The sequence below is a fragment of the Rattus norvegicus genome, chromosome 9 (genome assembly GCF_021556685.1).
Source record: "Rattus norvegicus strain SHRSP/BbbUtx chromosome 9, alternate assembly SHRSP_T2T, whole genome shotgun sequence".
NCBI lineage: Eukaryota > Metazoa > Chordata > Mammalia > Rodentia > Muridae > Rattus > Rattus norvegicus.
In genome coordinates this window covers 71,774,134-71,792,139 of record NC_141542.1, presented here as the reverse complement: position 1 = coordinate 71,792,139, position 18,006 = coordinate 71,774,134, and positions in this window count along the sequence as shown.

The following is an 18,006-nucleotide window of genomic DNA, read 5'->3' as shown; positions in this document are numbered from 1 at the left end:
GCGGGTGACCAAAACCTGCGTCACTTGTGGCTGTTTGTCCTTCGACTGTCTATAGACTGGAAGGGCAGTTTGCACAATGTGACCATCCCAGTAAAGCGAAATGAGAACATAATTCTTCAAAACCACATCAGAAGTTAAGGAACAGAACATCCCAGATAATCTGGGAATTTTTTATAGAATCTTCATGAAATTACCCAATCTGGAATCAGATTGGCCGGGTCGGTTTAAGGAGAAGACAGGAGGCACTGATAAACCTTGCGTCTATGGTCTTCTCACTTAAAAGTCAAGGACTCTTTCAATGACAAGTTGATTTTCGTAGATAATAGACTCAATGCTAAATTAAAAAAATAAAGATGCCCATCATGAGATAGAAAGTGCACATCTGTTATTGTGCGTTAGAGTTAAAATAAGCTCTCATTTTTGCAAGTCAGAAGCAGGAGGAAATGAATAGTCCTTGATGGTTTTTATAAATTCTATATCTTAACAAAATTCCAAGTTTCTCCTGTTTTAAGTGTGGTGGTTTTTTGTTTGTTTTCTTTTGTTTTTGTGTTTTCCTTTTTTGGAGACAGTCTCTCCCTGATGTTCCTTGAACTCAAGAGATCTATCTTGAGTGCTGGGTTTAATGGAGCATGCCTGACCAGACTTAGAGGTTCATGTTTGTAATCCAACTCAGGGAGTTCCAGGTGATCAGGAATCTTTTTCTGAACACCTCGGGCACACACAAGTAAAATGCTTACACGCATTAAATAAACAAACAAATAAACAATAAAAAAGTCAAAAGAATTGTTTAGAATTCAAAACCAGCATGGGCTATATAGAGAGTTCCAGGCCAGGCAGGGCTACAAAGGAAGACTTCAGTCTTCTCTCAATCTTTCCCAAAATAAGAAAGAGATGACAGCACTTTCACCAGGATCTTTTTTTTTTTTTTTCAAACAAGAAAGGTTTGTTTTGGCTTACAGTACTACGGAATACCTGGTAAGGAAGTTGTGGACACTGGATAGGTAGGTGCCCCACAACCTCTGTAATGGGCATCAGATACCTTCTTCTGGTGTGTCTGAAGACAGCAACAATGTATCCACATACATGAAATGAATACATCTTTTAAAAAAATAAAAAGAGGCTGGTCAAAAAAAGGGGGGGGGGATTATACAACCCCCCAATAGCATCTCAAACTGAAGACCAAGTGTTCAAACATAGGAGCTGGTTGGGCATAGTGGCACCGTTCCCAGCACTCAGGAGGCAGATGCAGGCTGGTCTCTGTGAGTTCAAAGTATGCCTGGTCTACAAAGAGTTCAAGGACAGCCAGGAGTACATAGTGAAACCCTATCTTTAAACAACAATAATAAAAACAAGGAATTGCCTCATTCAGATTGGCCTATAGGTATCTCTGTGGAGGACTGTCTTTATCAATGACAGATGTGGGAGGGCCCAGCCCACTGTAGGTGATACCACCCCTGGGCAGGTGGTCCAGCACTGTATGGGAAATTTTACAAACTGAGCAAACCCTGGGGAACAACCAGTAAGCACTGTTCGTTCATGGCCTCTGCTTCAGTTTTCCCTCCAGGTTCCCACCTTAAGCTTCTGCCCTTCCCTTCCTCAGTGATGTATTGTTACCCAGAAGTGTAATATGAAATAAACCCTTTCCTCTCCTCGGTTGCTGTTGGTCATTGCTTTGTCATAGTAACAGACAAGCAAGCTAGGACAGTGTGTGTGAATGCATATGACATGGGTATGCAGACAGCTGTCCTCGGAGGCCAGGAAAGGGTGTCAGATCCTCCAGGCCTAGAGTTACAAGCAGTTGTGGGCTGCTTGAAATGGTTGCTTGAACCAAACCCAGGTCCTCTAGGACAGGATTCACAAATTCTTATCATTAGTGCTTTCCCAGAGTACTGAGAACTCTGGACAAATAATACTTAAGTATTGTCTCTCTACTAGAGAGAGGGGAAGGATCTGTAAGAGAGCATAGGGGTAGCTATGACCTCCATCTTTAAGCAATTCCACTTCACTCTGAGGATCAACTTTAATGAATTTTTTTTAATATTTATTTTATTTATATGAGCACACCATTGCTCTCTTCAGACACACCAGAAGAGGGCATCAGATCCCGTTACAGATGGTTGTGAGCCACCATGTGATTGCTGGAAATTGAACTCAGGACCTCTGGAAGAGCAGTCAGTGCTCTTAACTGCTGAGCCATCTCTCCAGCCCGAGGATTACCTTTAAAATTTTCAGATTGTGTGTACTTTCCCTGAGTGTAGATAGCAATCATTTGTAGATGAAGACCATTAATGTACTCTTAATCCCAGGCTTGCTAAATGATTCTAGCCCATTTAAAGACAGAGAAAGAAAAAAGAAATGTATGTAGTAAATGTTAAGTCCCAAATAGCCTGAGCTATTTGGGAGGCATAGGCAGAAGGATCAAGAATGCAAGGCCACCCTGGGCTGCATGAGACGGTCTCAAGACAATAAATTCAACTCATTTCCTTTGAAAAGTCCAATAAATTTGTATGGTGATGTCAACCCTGGCCTTTCTCACAGGAAGAACCTTGCTCTTTAGAGCTGGCTGAAGAGTTTCTACTTCACAACCTTCACATTTCCATTCTGCCCCGTTTGCAGATACTGATCTCCAAACTGAAGAGCTTTGTAGCAGAGTAAGTTGAGGGAAGGATGGGAGAAAATTATAAAAAGAATGAAGTCGAGTGAAGCTTCAGCTTAATGGTACAGTCAGTGCTGGCCCAGAAAGCAAAAAGCCTTGGGGTCCATCCTCAGCAATAAAAGAAAGAGATAGGACTGGGGGAGGAGGAGGAAAAGAGGGAAAGAGAGGAGAGAAAGAGCAAGAATCTTCTTAATCACTGTCTCTTTCTTCAGGCCAGAGAGACAGCTCAGTAATTAAAAGTATGTACTGCTCTTACAGAAGACCCAGTTCCAGTTCCCAGCACCCACAGGGTGGCTCACAAGTGCCTGTAACTGCAGCTGCAGAGGACCTAATGTCCTCTTCTGGCCTTTATGAGAACATGCACAAACATGCTCACACACATACAAACAGACATCCCCATGCCCAGACACACTGTCTTAGGGTCATTACTGCTGTGATGAAACCCAATGAACAAAAAGGGGAGGGAAGGGTTTAGTTGGCTTCCATATTCTGAAGTACAATCAAATGAGGGAAGTCAAAGGAGAAACAAGCCGAGAAAGAAATTAGGGAAACGACACTCTTCATAGTATCCCAAATAATATGAAATACCTCTGTTTGACTTTAACCAAGCAAGTGAAAGATCTGCATGATAAGAACTTCAAGCCTCTGAAGAAAGAAACTGAAGAAGATCTCAGAAGATGGAAAGATCTCCCATGCTCATGGATTGGTTAGGACAAAACGGCAACCAACAGATTGGGAAAAGGTCTTTACCAATCCTACAACAGATAGAGAGCTTATATCCAAAATATACAAAGAACTCAAGAAGTTAGACCGCAGGGAGACAAATAACCCTATTAAAAAATGGGGTTCAGGGGTTGGGGATTTAGCTCAGTGGTAGAGCGCTTGCCTAGGAAGCGCAAGGCCCTGGGTTCGGTCCCCAGCTCCGAAAAAAAGAACCAAAAAAAATGGGGTTCAGAGCTAAACAAAGAATTCACAGCTGAGGAATGTTGAATGCTGAGAAACACCTAAAGAAATGTTCAACATCTTTAGTCATAAGGGAAATGCAAATCAAAACAACCCTGAGATTTCACCTCACACCAGTGAGAATGGCTAAGATAAAAAACTCAGGTGACAGCAAATGCTGGCAAGGATATGGAGAAAGAGGAACACTCCTCCATTGTTGGTGGGATTGCAGACTGGTACAACCATTCTGGAAATTAGTCTGGAGGTTCCTCAGAAAATTGGACATTGAACTGCCTGAGGATCCAGCTATACCTCTCTTGGGCATATACCCAAAAGATGCCCCAACATATAACAAAGACACATCCTCTACTATGTTCATAGCAGCCTTATTTATAATAGCCAGAAGCTGGAAAGAACCCAGATGCCCTTCAACAGAGGAATGGATACAGAAAACGTGGTACATGTACACAATGGAATATTACTCAGCTATCAAAAACAATTACTTTATGAAATTCATAGGCAAATGGTTGGAACTGGAAAATATCATCCTGAGTGAGGTAACCCAATCACAGAAAAGCACACATGGTATGCACTCATTGATAAGTAGCTATTAGCCCAAATGCTTGAATTGCCCTAGATGCACAGAACACATGAAAGTCAAGAAGGATGACCAAAATGTGAATGCTTCACTCCTTTTTTAAAAGAGGAACAAGAGGGGCTGGGGATTTAGCTCAGTGGTAGAGCGCTTACCTAGGAAGCGCAAGGCCCTGGGTTCGGTCCCCAGCTCCGAAAAAAAAGAACCACAAAAAAAAAAAAAAAGGAACAAGAATACCCTTGGCAGGGAAGAGAGAGGCAAAGATTAAAACAGAGACTGAAGGAACACCCATTCAGAGCCTGCCCCACATGTGGCCCATACATATACAGCCACCCAATTAGACAAGATGGATGAAGCAAAGAAGTGCAGGCCAACAGGAGCCGGATGTAGATCTCTCCTGAGAGACACAGCCAGAATACAGCAAATACAGAGGCGAATGCCAGCAGCAAACCACTGAACTGAGAACGGGACACCCATTGAAGGAATCAGAGAAAGAACTGGAAGAGCTTGAAGGGGCTCGAGACCCCATATGAACAACAATGCCAACCAACCAGAGCTTCCAGGGACTAAGCCACTGCCTAAAGACTATACATGGACTGACCCTGGACTCTGACCTCATAGGTAGCAATGAATAGCCTAGTAAGAGCACCAGTGCAAGGGGAAGCCCTTGGTCCTGCTAAGACTGAACCCCCAGTGAACGTGATTGTTTGGGGGAGGGCGGTAATGGGGGGAGGATGGGGAGGGGAACACCACATAGAAGGGGAGGGGGAGGGGTTGGGGGATGTTGGCCCGGAAACTGGGAAAGGGAATAACAATCAAAATGTAAATAAGAAATACTCAAGTTAATAAAGAAAAAAAAATCCTGATTCTCAAGCCTGCTGATTAGTAAGATTTCTTCATTTGCAATGAAGACTGTGTTCAGCAGTTCCTTTCCTTGTCTCACAGAGTAATTAAACCCTATTGGCAGAATAGACATGGGTAGGACAGGTCAAGCCTGCCAGAAAGCCAGGGAGGCTGCCTGCAGACATTCTGTGTTCCTGCAGATCCAATCTCCATCACAGCCTTCCCTGCCCCCCAATTCCATCTCCTGTGGATCCCACAGATCTTTCCCTTCTAACCTTCCACTTTTCACTTATTGCTTTGTCCCAGACCCCAACTAGAGCAGGCACCTTCTGCTTACCCAAGGGATGCTCCTCCCAGGGCAACAAGTAGACTGAAGGCAGACCCACACCTCTCCTACTACTCCTGAGATCCAATCCTCCAAGTCTCATCGAGTACTCTGTAATAGGAATTGCTGTGGTTTTCCTTTCTCTTTATTTTTTGTTTTTATGGGAAACTCGAGAGTTATTTATTTTTATTTATATGAGTACACTGCAGCTGTCTTCAGACACATACCAGAAGAGTGCATGGGATCCTGTTACAGATGGTTGTGAGCCATCATGTGGTTGCTAGGGATTGAACTCAGGACCTCTGGAGGAGCAATTAGTGCTCTTACCCCCTGAGCCATCTCTCCAGCCCTGTGGTTTTCCTTTCCTCTCTGAGCCCATCCCCTAGAAATCACAAAGACCAAACTCATCCCAGTATCCCAGCCTCCAACATCAGCAGGCATTCCCTGTAAATACACTAACTAAACAGCGCAGAAAACAGGCAAAACAGCCACCACACTCTCCAAAAGCCCAGAGAGAAAACAGGTACTGCAGAGGCAAGCTTCACCAACAGAATATAAAAGATGGAAGGGAAAAATCTCATGTGTTAAAGATACAATGAAAGAAATTAAAAGATGGGTCAACAAATGTTAAATCTGAAAAATTCCTGACACAAAGCATCCAGGAAATGTGAGACTCTATAAAAAGACCAAACATAAGAATAATTGGAATGGAGGAAAGAGAAGAATTCCAACTCAAAGGCCCAGAAAATATTTTCAATAAAATCATAGAAGAAAAATTTTCTAATCTAAAGAACGAGATGCCTATCAAGTTACAAGAAGCATACAGAATATTAGGTTGACTGGACCAGAAAATAAAGTCCACTTACCACATAATAATCAAAATACCAAACATTCAAAACAAAGGAAGAATGATAACAGCTGCAAAGCGAAAAGGCCAAGTAACATACTGAGGCAGACTTATTAGAATTAATTCTTAGTGGATACTCAAAAGGCCTGAAGGACTTGGACAGATGTGCTGCAGACTCTGAGACCACAGATGCCAGCACTGACTTCTAAACCCAACAAAATTCTGAAATACCATGAGTAGAGAAAATAAGATATGTCATTATAAAGTTAAATTTAAACAATATCTACTTACAAAATGACCCTATACAGGGTATATAAAGAAAATGCCAACCCAAGGAGGTTAACTAAACTCATGGACTCACAAGAAATAAAAAATTCAGACCTCCAAAATCAAAGTACACATACACACATACACACACACACAGCATCACCACCACTACCACCGCCAACTACTACTACAACAAAGAAATAACAGGAACCAACACTCATTGGTCAATTCATCAATAAAAAGACACAGACTAACAGAATGGATGGGGAAATAGGATCAATCCTTCTGTTGCATCCAAGAAACACACCTTAACATCAATGATAGACATTATCTCATGGTAAAGAGTTGGAAAAAGATTTTCCAAGCAAATGGACCTAAGAAGCAAGCTGTTATAGCCATTTTTTAAGATTTATTTTTTATTATATATAAGCACACTGTAGCTGTCTTCAGACACACCAGAAGATCTCATTATAGATGATTGTGAGCCACCATGTAGTTACTGGGATTTGAACTCAGAACTTCTGGAAGAGCAGTCAGTGGTCTTAACCACTGAGCCATCTCTCTAGCCCTGTTGTAGCCATTTTAATATCTGAGAAAATAGACTTCAAAACTATTTCAAAAGAAATAGGGAAGGATACTACATACTCATCAAAGGAAAGAACCACCAAGATGACATTTCTATACTTAACATCTATGCCCCTAAAAATAAGGGCACCCAAGTTTGTAAAAGAAACAGTTTTACAGCCTAAATCATATAATGATCCTCACACACTGTCTTAGTTTGGGTTTCATTGTGGTGAAGAGACACCATGCCCAAGGGGAACTCTTTTTTTTTTAAAGATTTATTTATTTATTTAAGTATTTAAGTATTTATTTATTTATTTAACCATTAAAGATGGTTGTGAGCTACCATGTGGTTGCTGGGATCTGAACTCTGGAAGAGCAGTCAATGCTCTTAATCGCTGAGCCATCTCTCCAACCCGAAGAGAATTCTTATGAAGGAAAATATTTAACTGGAGTTGGCTTATAGTTTCAGAGGTTCAGTCCGTTATGATGGGAAGCATGGTAATATGCAGGCAGGCATGGGGCTGGAAGAGCCAAGAGTTCTGCATCTTGACCTAAAGGCAACCAGAATGAGACTGTCTTCCAGCTCGAAGGAAGGTCTCTTCCTCACTGGGCAGAGCTTGAGCACAAGGAGATCTCAAAGTCCACCTATTCAGTGACAAACGTTCTCCAACAAGGCCACACCTATTCCAACAAGGCCACACCTTCTAATAGTGCCACTTCCTATGGGCCAAGCATATTCAAATCACCATATTCTACTCCCTGGTCCCCATAAGCTTGTTCAAATACATGAGCTTATGGGGGACATACATAGCCATAGCATAATGCAAAGTACATTTAGTCTCATTTCAATCCCCCATAGTCAATCACTGCTGGGGGCCAGCCCGGCAGCCTTTTGAGGAGCTGAGGTGGAACACAGAGTTGGATGAAAGCCAAAAGACCGATGATTTCTGCCCTTGTAATTCTTTCTAACTGTACTGGGGGTTGGATGCCGATGGCTTCTGGAAACTTAACACTCTCTTGACCATTCTGTGGCTGAAAACCACTGGCTTCTTTTCTCCGTAACTCTCTATGCTTGAATAAGTGCTGGAGAACTACAAAAAGGATTTATTTTTAATGCTCTTTTCTCTGGTTGAGTCAGCCAGGAATTTCTTGCTAGCCAGCCTTGAGGCACTGAGCTCATTAATTCTTTTGAACCAGAGGGAAAATAAAGGGAAGGAAAGAAGCCACTTACACAGACAATGCATACTCCAGGTGAAGCGGAAAATGGCTTTGCCACCTTTATTGCTATCAGCCTTTTAATAGTTTTTTCTTTTAATAATAGCTTTTTTTAAACAAAAAGTTTTCTATGTAAGAAAGAATTACCTCACAGATAAAATGTTACCTAAAAGGAGAGTTTCAGAAAGGTATCAGTAACAAGTTCAGGGCTGGAGAAATGGCTCAGTGGTTAAGAGCCATCATGAAAATGTGTATTCAAAATGACCAAGACTCCATGTCACAACCTGTCAGAATGGCTAATGTCAAAAACAAGGGACAGCTCATGCTGGAGAGGATGTGGAGCAAAGAGAATTGCTGGTGGGAGTGCAAACAATACAGTTTCTCAAAAGTTGTGAATTGATCTATCTCAAGAGCTAGCTATACCACTTTTGGGGATATACTCAAAGGACACTTGCTCAACCATGTTCATTGTGGTTCATTTCTAACAGCCAGAAACTGGAAACAACCTGGATGTCCCTCAACAGAAGAATGAATACAGAAAATGTGGCACATTAACACAGTGGAGTATTACTTAGCTGTTTAAAAAAAAATGACGTTATGAAATTTGCAGGCAAGTGGATGAAACTAGAGAAAACAATTAACCTGACTGTGATAACTCCAAACCAGAAAGACAAGTATGGTATATATTCACTTAAATTAGCAGTTAATAAAATGACAGCCAAGTTATAATTCATAGACCCAGAGAAGTTAGTTAGGTAAAGAGGAAGGATCTAAGGGGGAACATGTGGATCTCCCTTAAAAGAGGAAAGAGTAGATTTTATGGCAGACTGGGGGTAGATAATGATGAGAAGGGGGATCATTGGTGGTGAGATGGGTAGAGGGAGAGAGTTTGGGGAGAGATGGATGGAATTGGAGGGTCTTTGAGGGGTGGTGTGGAAACCTAGTGCAATATAAACTTCCTAGAATCTGTGAAGGTGATCCTAATGAGTACTCCTAATAAAGGGGAATATGGAGTCTCAACAGACCATCTCTTGTAGCCAGGCAAGGCTTCCAATGATGAGACTGAGGTTACATTCAATTGAATTGTTGGCAAACGGGGGTCCCATGGAAATCCCCAAACGACACAGACTTCTACTAAGACAAACAGTTCCTCTTTGTAAACTGACAACAAGGACCCCACTGCTGAGGACAGCGCCCAGACTACTCACTGAACATAGAGAAGTCAAGCTGGTGCCTATATGGAGCGTTCACAAGAAGGAATCCATATCTGACACTGCCTGGGTAGCCAAGAACCAAAGACTTAGGGGAAAACCAAATACTACCGGCCTAAATAATGAAAAAAGTATCAATAAGGTGACACCTAGTGATAGTCTGCTGCACTCTTAGACCAGTGCTTCATCCAGTCATCCTCAAAAAAACTTCCTCCTGCAGCAGATGGGAACAGATATAGAGACCCATAGCCAAACATCATGCAGAGAGAGAATCGAAATGGGATGTCCTCCCCTTAGAGGTGAGAAAAAAAGGAGAAGAATGAAGAAGAGTCAGGAAGAATTTAAGAGCCAGAGAGGGGCTGGAGAGATGGCTCAGCGGTTAAGAGCACTGTCAGCGGTCCTGAGTTCGATTCCCAGCAACCACATGGTGGCTCACAACCATCTGTAATGGGATCTGGTGCCCTCTTCTGGTGTGTCTGAAGACAATGACCGTGTACTCATACATAAAATAAATAAATAAATCTTTAGAAAAAGAGAGGGAGGGCTGGAGAGATGGCTCAGCGGTTAAGAGCAGTGACTGCTCTTCCAGAGGTCCTGAGTTCAAATCCCAGCAACCACATGGTGGCTCACAACCATCTGTAATGAGATCTGATGCCCTCTTCTGGTGTGTCTGAAGACAACTACAGTGTACTTATATATAATAAATAAATTTAAAAAAATTAAAAAAAAAAAAGAGAGGGAGCCAGAAAGAGAACAAGGCCCCCTGAATCAACTAAGCAAGTTGCAGATGAGCTCACAGAGACTGAAGCATCAATCACAGGCCACTTGGCTCTGCACCAGGTCCTCTGCATACATATTACAGCATTAGCTTAGTATTTTTATGAACTCCTGACTGTGAGAACAAGTGGTCTCTGAGACTTGTGTCTGCTCTTAGGACTCTTCCTCCTGTTGGTTACCACATTCATCTTAAATATGATAGTTTTTGCTACATATTAGTTTTTATTTTGTCATGTTTGGTTGTTTTCTTTGAGAGAGGGAAATTTTAATCCAGCAATATGGCTGCTTTGGCAATGGTTTACATCCAAAGACCTTCTAGGTCTGTGTGATCCAGCTAGGATATAGCCGTGTCCTTAGTGCACATCTTTAATGCCTAACAATGAAAGTAAGGTTAGTTTGTAGAAGGAGGCAGCCATATTTGAAAGTAACTTCGCCCAGTTGAGGTGCAGAGAAAGTGATGAATCAGAGAAAGATTTGACAGAATGAGTCAGAGCTAGGATATACCCAACTGTACTGGCTAGTTTTGTGTGTCAACTTGACACAAGCTGGAGTTATCACAGAAAAGGAGCCTCAACTGTGGAAATGCCTTCATGAGACCCAGCTGTAAGGCATTTTCTCAACAAGTGGTCAAGGTGGGAGGACCCAGCCCATTGTGGGTGGTGCTGTCCCTGGGCTGGTGGTCTTAGGTTCTATAAGAAAGCAAGCTGAGCAATCCAGGGGAAGCAAGCCACTAAGAAACACCCCTCCGTGGCCTCTGCATCAGCTCCTGCTTCCTGACCTGCTTGAGTTCCAGTCCTGACTCTCTTTGGTGATGAAACAGCAATGTGGAAGTGTGAGCTGAATAAACCCTTTCCTCCCCAACTTGCTTCTTGGTCATGGTGTTTGTGCAGGAACAGAAACCCTGACTGAGACACCAACCTTCACAAGAATGAAGAGGAGAACTAACTTAAGAAAGCATCACAGAGGGAGTGTGGGGTGAGGGGAGAGGAGGTAGTTTTATCTGGACAGCTTTACAGAGACATGTTGCAGGTGAAGACAGAATGAACCAAAGAAAGAGAAGGAGCCAGATGATTAGAACAGATTGCCAGAGAGAGGTCAAGCAGAGCAATTCAGTCTCAGACTCTCAGCCCAGAGAGAAGCCAGACTGAAGTTCAGAAAAAAACTAAAAAGGGTGAGTTTATTCAGCAATAAGCCTCCAAGACAACAATTACATCTGGAAAATAAAATTTACTTTTACACTTGGAAGCTAATTCTTTTTTAATAAGAGAAAGAAAGGTAATGGATCTGGAAAAGAGGAAAAATGGGGTAGAACTAGGAGTAGAGGGAGAGAAAACTATAATCAGGTTATATTATGTAAGAAAAGAATCTATTATCAACAAAAAAAATGCTTATAAATAAATATATATAAAATAAACAATTCTGCAAATATTCAGTATAAAATTCACTTGGAGAATTGTGTTTTAAGACAGGGTATGGTGTTGGGGATTTAGCTCAGTGGTAGAGCGCTTGCCTAGCAACCGCAAAGCCCTGGGTTCAGTCCCCAGCTCCAAAAAAAAGAAAAAAAAAAAAAAAAGCACGAAGACAGGGTATTGCTGGGTAGTCTAGGCTAGCCTTGATCTCTAGCTAGTTCCTACTGACCCTTAGCCTGAGACTTGTATACAAACTTGCATTTCAGTCATATACCACATTTGGCTTGTTCTTTGGGGAATTTTAAAATCTGTATAGTCATGTATCACTTAACACATTTTGAATACATGCTAGAAATACCAAAAGTGATCTCGGGTGTAATTACATAAACTGACTATGAGTTCATTAGCAGACATGTTAAGGACTTATGCATGGAGCTGAACTGAGAAATGTGAAGATTTGTACAATATAGACTTTACTTTCAAGACTTTTTAGTCTTGGTTTGGTTTGTGCTTGTTCGTCTGTGGAGGGGCAGCATTGTTTAAAGTGGAGTCTTATTCTGTGTGGCTGTTTTAAGCTTCTTCCCTTGGAATGTCTAGGCCCTGCTGCAACCAATGGGGAAGAATAAAGCAGAGCCGAGGTCTGCATCTTCCGTTGGGGAGTCTGGGATCCGTGCACACAGGGTGGGAAAGGATGAATGGAAGTCCAGAGTCTGTGGGTCAGCAGTGAATGTTGGGGATAGGAGGTCTGGAAGAGTTCAGTTTTACAGCAATTCTATGTTACAGCTCTTTTAGAAAACAGCTTTCTTAGACGTTTCTGAACAACAACAACAACAAAAAAAAAACACAACGAAACACACCGTGCTCTTTATTCAGGGTGAACAAGGACAATATAAATTTTGAAAAATGGGAAGGGGTTCTTCTTAGGGTAAAGCTTCATGGGCTGAGGTTTAAGGTTCTGGGGATGCCTCGTTTGCATGAAGAGGTGTTCCTGGAAGTTGAACTTGTAATTTCACCAGGGATTACCTGACTTTTCCTAGGTAGAGCGTTGGGGGTCAGACTCCCCAGACAGGGTAGAGAAGAGGAAACCCTGCTGGGAAAGGGAGTCCTCCAGTTTGCTGAGCTCCTGGAATCCAACTAGACATGATAGATGGTTTAAGTAGCAGGGTTTCCCAACAGCTATGCAACTGTGGCTGTCCTTGAACCCATTATGTATCCCTGAGAAAGCTGAGTTGATTCCATGACAAGATTCAAATTAGCAGTTCAGGAGACTATAGCTGAGAATTGGGCAAGTCCAGGCAAGTCAGTCACTAGAAAAACAACAACAAAACAAACAAAAACCAAACCACACAAACGCGCGCGCGCGCGCGCACACACACACACACACACACACACACACACACACACACACACACACACACACACACACACGCGGGCTTCAGGCAGCTAGTCAGAAACTGCCCTGACAGCAGAAGCTGCCCCTCTGAAACCTGACCTGAGGCAAAGACAACAATGTGTCAGCAGTAGTTTCCAGACTTCCCCAGTAACAGTTGTTTCCACCACCACCACCACCCTGCCCCCAGCAATGGTTCTGAAATATCCTTAGAGATACAGCCAAGATTAAGACAGAGGTCACCTACCCCTTCCAGGAATTCCCCCAATGGGCTTTAAATCTAGCTTGAGAACTCACTTCAGCCGTTCTCTATCTTGGTAATGGGAGAGCCCAGCACGCTGGATTTCTGCAGAGTAAATAAATACTCTTTGCATTTACATACTATTTGACTCCGAGGTATCATTCTTCAGCAAATCATGGACACGTACAGCCCAATCTGGCCTTAAATTTTCAGTGATCTTCCTGTCTAAGCCATGTGAGTGCTGAAGCACGCAAGACTTAAATGAATGGAAAGGCCAACGTGTAGAGAATGCTATGCTACAGGGTAGGGTGCTAATGTATTAAAGCAGACCTTTTCTTTTATTTTGATTTTAAGATATATACATTTATATATGTATGTATGTATGGTGTGTGTGTGTGTGTGTGTGTGTGTGTGTGTGTGTTTACACACGCATGTGAGTGAAGGTAGTCTTCCAGGCCAGAGCCACTGGATCCCCACTAGAACGAGAATTATAGTTGCAATCCAACTGATGTGCAGGGAACTTAACTCTGGTCCCCTCCAAGAGCTGTTTGTGCTTTTAATAACCATCTTATCTCTCCAGTCCCACAGGCAAATTCTTAGGTTGTTTGGCATCCATTTGTTCCAATATAAGCAATGTCTTAGTTACTTTTCTATGATAAGACACCATGACCAGGCAATTTATAGAAAACAGTTTATTTAGGGCTTATAATTTCAAAGTGTAGGCATACTTTTTGTCCACTTTATTGGGTTCTCCACCCCAATCCCTTCCAATCCCCCAACACTAGGTAGGAGAGAAAGATAGATGGTTGAGTCCAATCTTCGTTGCCAGGGTATCTCCAACCAGCAACCAGAAACAACAGCCCAGCTACAGCAGCAGCTGGGACAGCAGCAGGGGGACAGCAGCAGGGGGACAGCTGCAGCCTCTCTCAGAGCTCTGGCATTTTACCTGCTCAGGAGGCCCTAGAAATGTAAACTATCTTCGATGGGCAGGATCACGCCCCTGCCAAAGCACGAGACAAGTCATAGCTGCTGTGGACAGTCTGAAGCAGCCCCATGTCCCACACCTGGGATCAAACAAGAACATATTCACTTAACGGGGTTTTTTTTTTTTTGTTTTGTTTTTTTTTGTTCTTTTTTTCGGAGCTGGGGATCGAACCCAGGGCCTTGCGCTTCCTAGGCAAGCGCTCTACCACTGAGCTAAATCCCCAACCCCTTAACGGGGTTTTTAAAGATTTATTTATGTATTATATATAAGTACACTGCAGCTGTATTCAGACACACCAGAAGAGGGCATCTGATATCATTACAGATGGTTGTAAGCCACCATGTGGTTGCTGGGATTTGAACTCAGGACCTCAGGAAGAGCAGTCAGCGCTCTTAACCACTGAGCCATCTCTCCAGCCCCAACGGGGTTTTTAAAGAAACCAAAATTCTCACTATGTCAGTGGGTTAGCGTTTGTTTCAGTCTGTGTTCTACTGCTGTGAGGCGACACCACGACCATGGCAACTCTTATAACACATTCACTTGGGGCTGGCTTACAGTTTTAGAGGTTGAGTCCATTATCCTCATGGTGGGGAGCATGGCAGCACACGGGCAGACGTGATAGCTGAGAACAGGCATCCAGATCCCCAGGCAGGAGGAGGAGAACAAGTCACTGCCCAGCTTGGACTTCTGAAAACTCAATGTTCCCCACCCCCCAGCTACCCTCCTCCAGTGACACACTTCCTCCAAGAAGACCACGCCTCCTAATCTTTTCAAATAGTGCCACTGTTAGCCTCTGAGCCTATTAAGGCCATTTTCATTCAAACCATCCCAGAGCCCCTGACCATCCTGGCAGAGAGTATAGTGGGAATGCAGCCAAGAGAGTGGTGCATGGTGAACAGTGCCTTAGGGAACTGTGATTGAGGCTCCAGAAAGAAAGGCAGAGGACCTTATACCTGAAGTGTATTTTGTTCCCTGGATTGTTCTTGAACACGATTTCATGCCTTCTGTAACAGATATTTGCATTCAATTTATAAGACATGTTTCTTCTTGCTGGATGTTGGAACATAACTATTGAGCCCAATCTGGTGAAAGGCTATGTTGAATACTGTCCTCAGTGTGCCCTGGATCTGGCCTTTTGCTTTGGTTTCGTGCTTTACCAGATATAATGTATAGAATGTGCCAGGCAATTGTATTTAAATTTTTGATCTGTCCTGAGATAGTTCTGGGAATGGGCTGCTCTGCTAATCTTTAGTATGTGCTTACTGGAGTTTATTTACATGTTTTTCTACTCTAACAACCTTCCTTGGATCATTGCTTTCTCTGTTACAATCATGTATAAAAGCACACTGAAACTGAAATAAGTTGTCTGTAGTTGACCATAGTCTGATACATTCTTTAAGGTCTTCAAGTCCCAGGTCTTACAGACAGATCTGCATAGGCGGTCAAAGGTCAACAAGTAGGACAGCATGTTGCATCAATATTTCCTTCCTTCCTTCCTTCTCACTTTCTCCTCTCTCTCTCTCTCTCTCTCTCTCTCTCTCTCTCTTCCTTCTTGTTTTTCAAGACATTGTTTTTCAAGACAGGGTTCCCCTGTGTAGCCTTGGCTGTCCTGGAACTCACTCTGTACCTGAGGCTTGCCTCAAACTCCTGTCTGCTCTGCCTGCCAAGTATTAAAGGTTGGAGCCACCATGTTTAGCCTGAGAGCTCACAACCACAAGGCAGAGAAATAATTTGGAATGGCATGGGCTTTGAAACCTCGAAGCCCTTCCCCAGATGACAGTCCTCCTCCAACAAGACCTCCTAACCCTTCCCAAACAGTTTTGTCAACTGTGGACCAAGTATTAAATATATTAGCCTATGAGGGCCATTGTCTTTTAAACCCACAACCAGGAAATCCATATCTATAGCTAAGTATAGATTTCTACTAGCTTAAATCAATGATAACTTGGAAGAAGTGTATGAGTCCTATACAGCTTAAAAATATATTAAAGGACATCTGGTCTAAATACTACCAAGATGCCTGGAACTCACAGAGGTTCAGTTGGCCTTGCACCCTGAGTGCTGAGGTTAAAGGTGTGTACCACCAACCATTTTCTTTCATCTCATTCTAAAACTTTTTTTTTCAGATTTATTTTTATTTTATGTGCACGGATGGTTTGTCTACACATGTATGTTTTACACCACATGATAGCCTGGTGCTCTCAGAAGCCAGAATAAGTGTTGGATCCCCTAGAACTGGAGTTATGGATGTCTGTGACCCACCATGTCAGTACTGGTAACCAAACCTGAGAGCAACAAGTACTCTTTACACTGAGCCGTCTCCCCAACCCCTGATAAGGATTTTTCTTACTCACTACGCTTCCAGCGGGTGTGGGTTTGGTTCCTGGCACCCACATCAGCTAGCTCAAATTTGCCTGAAACTCCTGTTCCGGGGGATCTGATGCTCTCTGTTCTCCTTGGACACCTTTGTGCAACTGGTGCACAGAAACAAACACAAATTAATAAATGAGGTGCTGGCAAAAAGGTTTAATGGGAGAAGGTGCTTGCTACAAAGCCTGACCTGAGTTTGATCTCTGAAACTCAATGGTAGGAGAGAACCCACATAAGCAAATTGTCCTCTGACCTCCATAAATGCACCATAAAACATGCACGCACAGATATACATCCAATTTAAAAAATAGTAAATGACTATTTAATGGAGATATCAAAAGGAGTTGGTTCCATTTCTCTGTCACTAGAGATTGCTATCTAGTACTGCAATAACCATCTTGGCTTGAAGGTATTAAATTAACTTTTTCCTGGGGGAGAGGTAAACAAATGTCTTTTCCACAGAAACAGCATCAACAACAGGCCAAAGAAACGCTTCTACCTAAGTCTAGTTTGGTGAAGCAATGTATTTGGTTGGAGTTACCTCCAGGTACATACAGGTCTGAGAGGTAACGTGGGCAAATGGTTATGCCATCATAGAATAGAGGCTCCCTCAGTTGCTAGCCAGGTAAATGTTTTTGGAGAGTGGCGGGACCTCATGTGTCCTAATGTTCGTAGGCTCAGTCTTGTGAAAGGGTTGTGCTGGTAATTACAGCTGCTCTGACTGCAGTGGCCACGCATGTTACATGGCTGACAGAGTTCCACGCTCCAGGCTCAAGAGCAATGTAACCCCGCTGTAAACAGTCCACGAAGCAGCTGAGGCAGAAAACATCATTGCAGACTGAGCAAAGGTGAAGCAGGGGAAACATGGCAATGTGCATCCACAGTTGAACCAATACCTAGATGTTTTTATGCATCTTCAACAAGTATTTTCTCTTCATGGATGTTGTCATAGACATAAATTTGCATTTACAGAATATGTAACTTTGACCAAGTTGGCCATGGGGATGAGCATTGTCTAGTATTTATGCCCTTCGGTTGTCATTCTCCACACTCAATAGGGACCAATAGGTAGTGTGGAAGAAACTGTGTCTTGGATTTGTTTTTATCAACACGAGGTCTTCACTGGTAGCCCGGGTTGACCTTGAACACCCACCGAGCAACCGTGTCTCACCCTAGCAAACCAGATGGCAGGTCTCGTGTTCCATGCTCGATCTGTAATGCTGCTCTCTTAGATCTCTTCCCCTTTGTTAAAAAGCTGACAAGCAACCTCAAGGGGTATATGTGTAGTAAAAACTAAAACAGGCATGCGGATGCACTCCTTTGATCCCAGCATTCAGGAGGCAGAGGCACTTGGATCTCTGTGAGT